The sequence below is a fragment of the Carassius auratus genome, chromosome 1 (genome assembly GCF_003368295.1).
Source record: "Carassius auratus strain Wakin chromosome 1, ASM336829v1, whole genome shotgun sequence".
NCBI lineage: Eukaryota > Metazoa > Chordata > Actinopteri > Cypriniformes > Cyprinidae > Carassius > Carassius auratus.
In genome coordinates, this window is record NC_039243.1 from 26,712,797 (window position 1) to 26,723,161 (window position 10,365).

A 10,365-nucleotide genomic window follows, 5' to 3' on the forward strand; every position below is an offset into this window, starting at 1 on the left:
TCTTTGGAACACTGTTTAAGATATTTTAGATTTAGTCCGAGAGCTTTCTGTCCCTCCATTGAAAATGTATGTACGGTATACTGTCCATGTCCAAAAAGGTAATAAAAACATCATCAAAGTAGTCCATGTGACATCAGAGGGTCAGTTAGAATTTTTTGATGCATCGAAAATACATTTTGGTCCAAAAATAGCAAAAACTAAGTCTTTATTCAGCATTGTCCTCTCTTCCATGTCTGTTGTGAGTGAGTTCAAGACACTGCAGTTTAGTGATATCCGGTTCGCGAACGAATCACTCGATGTAACCGGATCTTCTTGAACCATTTCACCAAAACTAACTGAATCGTTTGAAATGTTTAGCGTCTCCAATAAGCATTAATCCACAAATGACTTAAGCTGTTAACTTTTTTAATGTGGCTGACACTCCCTCTGAGTTCAAACAAACCAAAATCCTGGAGTAAATCATGTACTCAAACATTACACTGACTGAACTGATGTGAAGAGAGATCTGAAGATGAACACTGAGCCGAGCCAGATAATGAATGAACGATTGACTCATTTTAAAATTAAGTTGACTTTTTATAAACTTCAAAAGCGAAACTAATAAAAAAAATTATATATATATATATATATATATATATATATATATATATATATATATATATATATATATATATATATATATATATATATATATATATATATATATATATATATATATATATATATATATATGAAGAGTTCAGATGCAAAAACCTCTAAATGCCATCTGAAATTTTCATCTAAAATTTGGATTTTTATCAGGCTCCTATATTTATGTTCAGTTATTTCACTTTAATAGCCTGGAAAAGGATCTGCACATTGCCATTAAAGTAAAATGACTCAACCTAAGCATAGGAGCTTGATAAAAATACTAATTTTAGATGAAAATTTCAGATGGCATTTAGAGGCTTTTGCATCTGAACCCTTCATATATATATATATATATATATATATATATATATATATATATATATATATATATATATATATATAAAAAAAATTTTAAACTAAGTGCTTGCCTTGACTTGAGTGCTGAGTGCTGTTGACTCGATGAAGAATCATTCAGAGCAAGCAAAAAACTGATCCAACTCAAAAGACCAATTTGTTAACAAATCCTACATGACTAGTTTATATCATATCCATTATGGGTCCATCATCCATAAATAAATTATGAAAAGAAAAAAAAAAGATATATATATGACCCATATGACACATCAGAATTTAATTATTTACTTACCGGGTTGCCGGATTGCTTGTGGAAGTCTTGCATGAAGCCCGTTTTCCGACAGCTAACAAACAGTTTGTAGACCTCCTCAACATTAAGTTTTAATTAAACGGTAATCATATTTACGTAATCTATCACAGTTCTGAGTTGCATTTCCAAAGTAGAGTGCTCTTTTCTGTTTAAAGAGGAATTTCCATTCTTCATTATGACCCTTTAAATGAACGGAAGACGTGCTTCCACTAAAGCATATAGTGGTCAAGCTGGTTGGGAGTAAATATACAATTATCACTCTGTTTCAAATCAACAACAGGTACAATCAAACAGAATCAGTTTACTTTCTTCTTCTTCTGTGCGATTACTGAGTTGTGGTTGCACTCAAATATGTGCATATCGCCTTGTAATGTGCTGAAGTTTGAACACTTTTTCTCTGAGAATTTCTCTCTGGAGTTCAACCCACTCATGATCAATAGGTACTTCTGACAGATGCACATTAACCTATTAATTGGACAGAACCAGTTAATAAACTGCACTATTTTTAATTTGTAGTATTATATCTACAATAACAGCTGTGGATTTGGGTCAAGCTACCACTTGCAAATGCATGCATTCTTAATCAGCACAGAAAACCACACGTAGGCACATAGGCTGATGGAAATACTTGCGTTTGGGGATCAGTGATGAACTAGAAGGTTTAAACCGAGAGCTCAGATAATGAGTTCATCTGCATTCAGAGCAGACCGAAAAGGTTGTGGGTTTCCTGTTTTATTTAGTTCTTTGTTAGACCTGCAACTATTAATCAAAGAATTTAATGAGTTTGTCTCTGGGGGTGATTCTCAATCTGTAGTTTGTTATTGTGTTCATAATTGATTGATAATCTCATTAGAGAAGCTCATTTGCTCAAAATTTGTTTGGAAATTTTGATTTGCAAGGCCAGTTTATATTGTCCACCATGTGCTCTTCTGGAATAAAAGTATGAGTAGTTGCTAACTAAAACTAAATTAAAGAAAACTGATGATTGGTTGACACACACGGAAAAAAAATAATCTGGGTGGATGTAAATGTTACATATTAAAATCGGTGATATTAACAATAAAATCTTAAGTTTCTGTCTTTACATTCATACAGTACATCTAGTTTTGAATTAATCTGCATTTGTTCAAAATACAAGGCAATGTGCTTTTTTTTCTTTACAAAATGTATCTAAGTAATCTCAACCAATCTTCTGATGTACACACACACACAACAAACAATAACCTTGTTTCATGTACTCAATATAAAATAATTACCCTACTTCCCTTCGTGTTTCATTGGTTTGGTCTGGAAACCCGCGCAAATGAAGAGGAACACACAGACTTATATTATAATCATATTTCCATATTTCCAAAAAAAATCATCATATGTTTTAAGTAAATCGAGGAGATTTTTTTTTTTTTAACAATGTAGCTCTTATTTTTTTCATTTCTAATTCCAAACCACTTTGTCTCAAGTGCTATCCATTGACGTGAACCAATCAGATAAGAGCTGACATCTGCATTAAGACACTCATCTGTGTCAGTTATTCACAAACACTCACTAAGATGGAGAGGTAAAGAGTTGCTCTCACTGTGCTTTCATGTAAGAAAGATTCAACATTTTTTATGATCAACTGCTAGTTCATAATGCATTTTTAAATTCTTTATAAATTTATTTGCACTATTGCAGGTGTTTTGATGTTCAGTCGGACTAATGGAGAAGAAGTGGAGTGAAAGTCAGACCAGGAGACAACATCACTCTCTATACTGTGATCGTTCTTTAACTTACGGTTCCCTCATTGTATGGATAAGAAACTGCTCTCACGTAAATCAACCCTCTCTCATAATAGGTTTTAAGAAATGGGCAAGAGTTCAGCTTTATCCACAACAGCTACAGTAATTCTTATGATCTGCATATTACTAACATCGGTGTCTCTGATCTGGGACTGTACTACTGTGTGGAAGAACAGAATAAGCTACACGAAGATGAACAAGGCATCCTTCACTCATCTAAGGTATACTACAATGGAAACCAAACAATTCGTCTCACTCTGGAAGGTAAGAAAGTACTTCTGCTTACTGTTGCTTTGTTATTATTATTATTATTATTATTATTATTATTAGTAGTAGTAGTATTAGTAGTATCAGTAGTATTCATTTGCTTAGTGTTGTTTACTATATACATTGTTTCAAAGCAGATTTACACAAAACTGTATATTCTTTAAATATTGTTTGTATATGGATACATACATATACTTACTTAAATACTTAAACATACTTAAATATCCAACTTTATATTTAAGTATGTTTGAGTACTTAATTAAGTATAAGGTACATGATTATAATAATAATAATAATAATTTATATTTTTTATTACTCTCATTATTACAATCCAAAGAACTTTACTATTGTTTTTGAATAAACAGCATGTCAGTGTGTGTTTATTTAGAATCCACCTCTGCATCTCCTGATTGTGTGCTCTGCTGGACGCTGCTGTTCAGTGTGTGTCCGGTGTGTGTTCTCCTCTCTTCACTCCTGTCCTCCATCTGTGTGTTCTGCTTCTGTCGGGCTCAAACTACAGGTAACCCATCCACTGTTCATTTCCCCCTTGACACCTTTTTTACTTGATTTTTCCCACATGAAACCTAAATACAAATCATAAACGTCAAATGTGTTTTAATATCAAGTTACTGAAAATAATGCTTTTATTTATTTTTATGTACACAATATTTGTGCATTTGCAGATGTCAAACATGCCAGATGCCCAGTCTTGCTTTTTTAGAATTCACATATATGTAAATTTAGATTAAAGTTATGTTTCTTCCATTGAATGATATATATATATATATATATTTTTTTTTTTTTTTTTGAGGAGTATGCAGCTGAATGTGAAAATGTTCACATATTTAATTATGTTTATATGATAAAAAATTACTTCTTATAAAGAAAACTGCTCATCAGTTAATATAATATTTACGTGTTAAGATGGTATCTAAAATGCTATGTGTTTAAGAGCTTCATATTCATACTATCTTTAGGTTGTGAGTGGAATGCAGAGTGTGGCGAGGTGGGCGTGGGAAGCCAAAAATACTGCAGCGGGAGAAAGAATGTGGGGACGAGCGGTAATAAGGAGGTCAAATGATTAATGATTAACACCTGTTTGTAATTCCAGTGATTGGGGAGAGAGGATTTATAAGCGCCGATCAGACCGGCGAGGGGGGGCGGGATCTTTGAGAGAGCAGAGCTGAGGAGTGTGTGTGTGTGTGTGTGTGTGTGTGTGTGTGTGTGTGTGTGTGTGTGTGTGTGTGTGTGTGTGTGTGTGTGTGTGTGTGTGTGTGTGTGTGTGTGTGTGTGTGTGTGTGTGTGTGTGTGTGTGTGTGTGCGTGCGTGCGTGCGTGTGTGCGGATATATATGTTTAAAGGCAGAGAGCCGAGCCGCAGTTTACTTTTGTTTATCCTGTTTTATTTTGATTTAATAAAGAGCATTTTTCGCCACCCCTGTCTTCCTTGTCCATTATCTAACGAACTGTTTATACACAGAGATAATCACAATGGATGTTAATAAGGTATCTATATTATTGTTTGTTTTTAGTACATTTTCAAGCTTTGTAATGTCAAAGACAGTAGTTGTTCATACAATTTATGATTTTCAATACAATTCAATACAATTAATCTCAACAATTTTGAATAAAATAAAATAGTAATTTTGAAATAGAATGCTAAATAGAAAAAGCTTATTCAGTAGTTAAAGTATTCAGACATTTAAAATAACATTAATTTGGTTTAATTTATTGGATTGATATTAATCAGTAAGTCAGTCAGACAGTCACTCAACCAAGCAACCAAGCAAGCAAGCAGCCTACCCAAACAAACACACATGCACACGCACACGCACACACACACACACACACACACACCCGCACACCCGCACACACATATACACACACACACACACACACACACACATGCATGCTTAAAGCCTTAAATTGGGTCTTATTTAATTTAATTTATTTTATCAATATGCCATTCTGTACCATTAAGTTAAATACATAAAACATATAACTAGTAAACAGCAGCTTAATGCAGACCTAAGTGTATTCTTGAAAAACAACACCCATGAAGACAACAAGCATAGCCATTAACATGAGTAAAATTGGTATCTTTGCTTCAACAAAATGAACAGCTGTAGATCAACAGGATGTTTAAATGGTTTCCTGTGTGTTTGTCCACCGTTCGTTCGTTCACTCAATCTACTTTTTCTTTCTCTTCTTGTGGTCAGCTGTGAGTTCCACAAATGTTTCCATGGGACCCTAAAACAGACATTCATTTGTTTTTCTGTCTGTGTATTTATCCGTCATATATAATATTTTGAACAAATTTCATAGCATTGATGCACTTTAGATTTATGTGGAGCATGCAATTTGGTTTTGGATTGAGTAACATCAAGTCAACATGAGAACACTGCATGAAAACATCAGAAAACAGTTATATCAATTGCTTAAAAGCTGTTTTATTTTACATGTAACAGGTCAACACGTGGGGGCAGAAATGTTGAAATAAGCAGTCTGTCCTGATACCCAAATGTGGTCTTTTCACTTGTCCACTTACAATTTCCTGTTTTTGGTTGTGTATTACTTTTTTCTTTTTAATCACAATAAGACTCACAGTTGACTTTTGTTTTCCTTTTTAATGTACCTTGTTGGTACAAGCTGTACTTGTACACTGTAAACCCCGACAAGTTAACTTAACTCAAACCGTTTGAGTAAACAGATTGCCTTGATTTAAACCATGTAAGTTTTAAAACTTTGCATTCAAATAATTAAGTGATTAACTAAGTGCTGATTGAGAATTAGTGATGAACAGCTGCTGTTAACAAACAGAATCACTGAAGAAAAGAGAAACACAAGAACTACTACAACTGACTTCAGACACAGCCTTAGATGAAATCAACTGAAATAAAATACATGAAATCTCTCAAGATCTGATTAAACAACCCACAAACAGCATCAGCAGCTCCACTTATTAATAACCAGACTGACTTTATTTCTGTCAGACGTCTACAGAAGATCTTATTGAGAATGAACTAAGGTTTAGATGTTGATTTATTGTTTCATTTGAAGTAACCATGTTAGAGATCAGTGTTTGCTTTAGTTGGGCTCTTTGACCCTTGACTTCTGTCTTAGTCTTTTCTCTGGCTGTTATAACCGTGTGTTTCTAAAACACATTTGTTGTAACTCAAAAGCCCAGAAGAAGAGCCATCAGGTGTTAACCTGTACCTAGGTGTAGGTTGTTATACTTTATATTAGTGATAATCATCAATTATTGATTCATAAGAAGTCTAATCTCTGATGAAATAAGTGTTATGTAATTTGATTGATTACAGTAAAAGTGATCCTAAGACTCAGTGGTTCTGTGATAATCCGTTAATACAAAGACTTTTCAAACAGTGTGGACTTCTATGGTGTCAATTAGTCACACACAGACATCAATAATCAGCATATGAACCTCAACAATGGTGACCATAAAAAAAAAAAAAATGCTGCAGAGCATGCTGGGAGCCATGGATGAGTTTTCTACTACAATAGTACCCAGCATGCATTGCAGCATGTTTTTTTGTCACCATTGTAGAGGTTCATATTCTGATTATTGATGTCTGTGTTTGACCACTTGCTGCCATAGAAGACAAAAGTATGTGTACAAAATGTTTATGAAGTCATTTTAATATTAATTGAATATTACAGAATCACTGGCTCTTAGTGTCATTTTTACTAGGTCCACTTCTACTAATTACACATCAGAGATTAGACTCTGCATGGATCAATAACTGTGAATAATAATAAATAATTACCATCACCTTTATAAAGTATAACAACCTACACCTAGGTACAGATTAACATCTGATGGCATTTCTTCTGGGCTTTTGAGTTACAACAAATGTGTTTTAGAAACACACGGTTATAACAGCCAGAGAAAAGACTAAGACAGAAATCAAGGGTCAAGAGCCCAACTAAAGCAGACACTGATCTCTAACATGGTTACTTCAAATGAAACAATAAATCAACATCTAAACCTTAGTTCATTCTCAATAAGATCTTCTGTAGACGTCTGACAGAAATAAAGTCAGTCTGGTTATTAATAAGTGGAGCTGCTGATGCTGTTTGTGGGGTTGTTTCATCAGATCTTTAGAGATTTCATGTATTTTATTTCAGTTGATTTCATCTAAGTCTGTGTCTGAAGTCAGTTGTAGTAGTTCTTGTGTTTCTCTTTTCTTCAGTGATTCTGTTTGTTAACAGCAGCTGTTCATCACTAATTCTCAATCAGCACTTAGTTAATCACTTAATCACTTAATTGCAATGTATATCTTCTTTCAATGAACTCAACTGAATTAAGTTCAGAGTACTCATAACTGTTAGTTTTTTCAACTTAAACAGTTTAAGGCAATCAGTTTCCTCAAACGGTTTGAGTTAACATAACTTGTCAGGTTTGAGTGAAGCTGTGTCTGAAGTCAGCTGTTGTTCCTTTCTCTCTTTTCTTCAGTGATTATGTTTGTTAACAGCAGGTGTTCATCACTAAAGCTCAATTAATCACTTAATCACTTAATTGCAATGTATATCTTCTTTCAGTGAACTCAACTGAATTAAGTTCAGAGTACTCATAACTGTTAGTTTTTTTCAACTTAAATGGTTTAAGGCAATCGGTTTCCTCAAACGGTTTGAGTTAACATAACTTAAGGATATCTGTTTACTCAAACCGTTTGAGTAAAGTTTACTTGTCGGGTATTACAGTCAAGGCAATCAGTTTACTCAAACGATTTGAGTTGAGTTAACTTGTCGGGTTTTACAGTGTACTTGTATTGCAAGTTGGAAAGGTTCCGACACATATCATTTGTTGTTAAAACCAATAAAGAAAACACAGTGATCAAGATGGATATTCAGAGGGATATTTTACTGAGCATATTTGTGAAGAAACTACATAAAGACTTGTGAAGACTAGACATTATAAAGTGGTCGTTAGGGGCCACAGGATGTAAGAAGTGGTTTGTTACATTACCAGTAAAGAGAGTCCAACCTTCTCTAGAAGTCAAAACCACAAATGTGTCCAGGGGTCTTTGCAACTGTCCTCATGTGAATCATTGCATGGATTGCATTGATTACGATTATTGAGATTATGATCGATGTTATTATTGCTAACCATATTTTTAACATTAGGTAAGCTCTTCTCTCAGCTGGTAAAAAAGACAGGAAACCACACCTTGTGAATACATATGTGCATTTTTATGTGCAGGGTTTGAGCTGCTTGCATAGAGTGCACAAGAATAATGGAACACACACACACACACACACAAATGATATTTATAAATATATATTACCTTTTTAAACATATAACCTGGAAAACTAAAGTTTATTAACTATAAACTAAAACAGTGACCAATCTAAACAAAAGAAAACAATTCCAGCTTAAGTTTATAAAAACTCTTTAGCAGAAATACCTCCCACCACAGCCAATCAAATAAGAGCTGACATCCGCACTGAAGACTCTCCCATTTATCAGTCACTGGGATGGAGCGAGCAAGAGTTACAGTCATCGGACTTCTGTGTACGTCCTCTTTTTGTGCATGTTTTTTTATGTTATGTTCCATGTCATGGCATTGAAATACATCTATTATTTATTCTCTTTTTCAGGTGTTTTGTTCTGTGAACAGCAGAGAGTCTTTGGGGCAGAAGTGGACATGAGAGTTAAAGCAGGAGACAGCATCACTCTCTACTGTGACTGTGTCATACCATTAGGATCATACATTGTTTGGTTGAGAAACTGCTCACATGAGCATCAACCATCTCTGTTAATAGAGACTGAAAACCTGTTCCAGGAGACATTTCCACGTTTTAGTTTCGTGCTCAACAGCTCCAGTAACTCCTATGATCTACACATTACAAATGTCAGTGTCTCTGATGAGGGTATATACTACTGTGCGAAAACAGAAAATAAAATAAGTAAAGATGTACACGGCATCATAAATGAAAAATCTGAGTATGAGTATGGAAACTTGACAACTCGTCTATCTGTCTTGGGTGAGAAAACATTTTCACTGTTGTTCATGTTGATTTGTTTTGTGTTAACAAACCCATTTCTTTTATTTTCATTATATTTTCGATATACTTAGCAACAAGTCTTGCACATATGCAGTACTTATGCTGACACAATCCTGCAGTCAAACTTAGAACTGCAGAAAACTGCATCTATTATGTATAAAAATCTAGGTAAACGTACAATATGGGTGCACTAATGTGCATGAATTAATTCTTAACTAATGCACAGATAATCCTGAGAAAACCATTTATTAATGATTACTTCATCAGCAAATGATAGTCTATCTGATTAATAGATCAAGTAATATATGAACTGCTATTATTTAAATGTGTCATTATTTATTAATTTATTAACAACTTCTAGTATGTACTAATAGGTTAAATGTATGTATTAATTACCACAATGGATCAAAGCTATATATTTCAGCTTCCAGTTGTCTTCTTTAATTAATCATTAGCAAATGATTTACAAATCTGTCATTACGTTACATTCTTAGTTAATATTATACATTAACTCATGTGTATTAGTAAGTATGAATGTTTGTTAATAAAAGGTTTACGGATTCTTCATTTATATTTTTCTTATTATATTAACATTAATAAACAACAAAAAACTACAATATATTTTCAGATCTGAATGTGAATACCGATTTGCTAGGCATTATGCTTGACAAATGGAAACTATGTGCATTATTAAATATATTGTTAATGGTAATTTAACATTTTAATAGAATGTTAAAATAAAATGTATATATTGATTTAATATTAAAATAAAACACGTATCTTAACTGAATAGTTTGAGACTGTTTATAAATGGCTTGTGTTTGATGTAGAGCCAGTGTGTCCTGGTTCTGAGCGGTTCAACACCTCCTCCACTCATCCTGCATCAGACTGTGTGCTCTGCTGGACGCTGCTGTTCAGTGTGTGTCCAGTGTGTGTTCTCCTCTCTTCACTCCTGTCCTCCATCTGTGTGTTCTGCTTTTGTCGGGCTCAAACTACAGGTA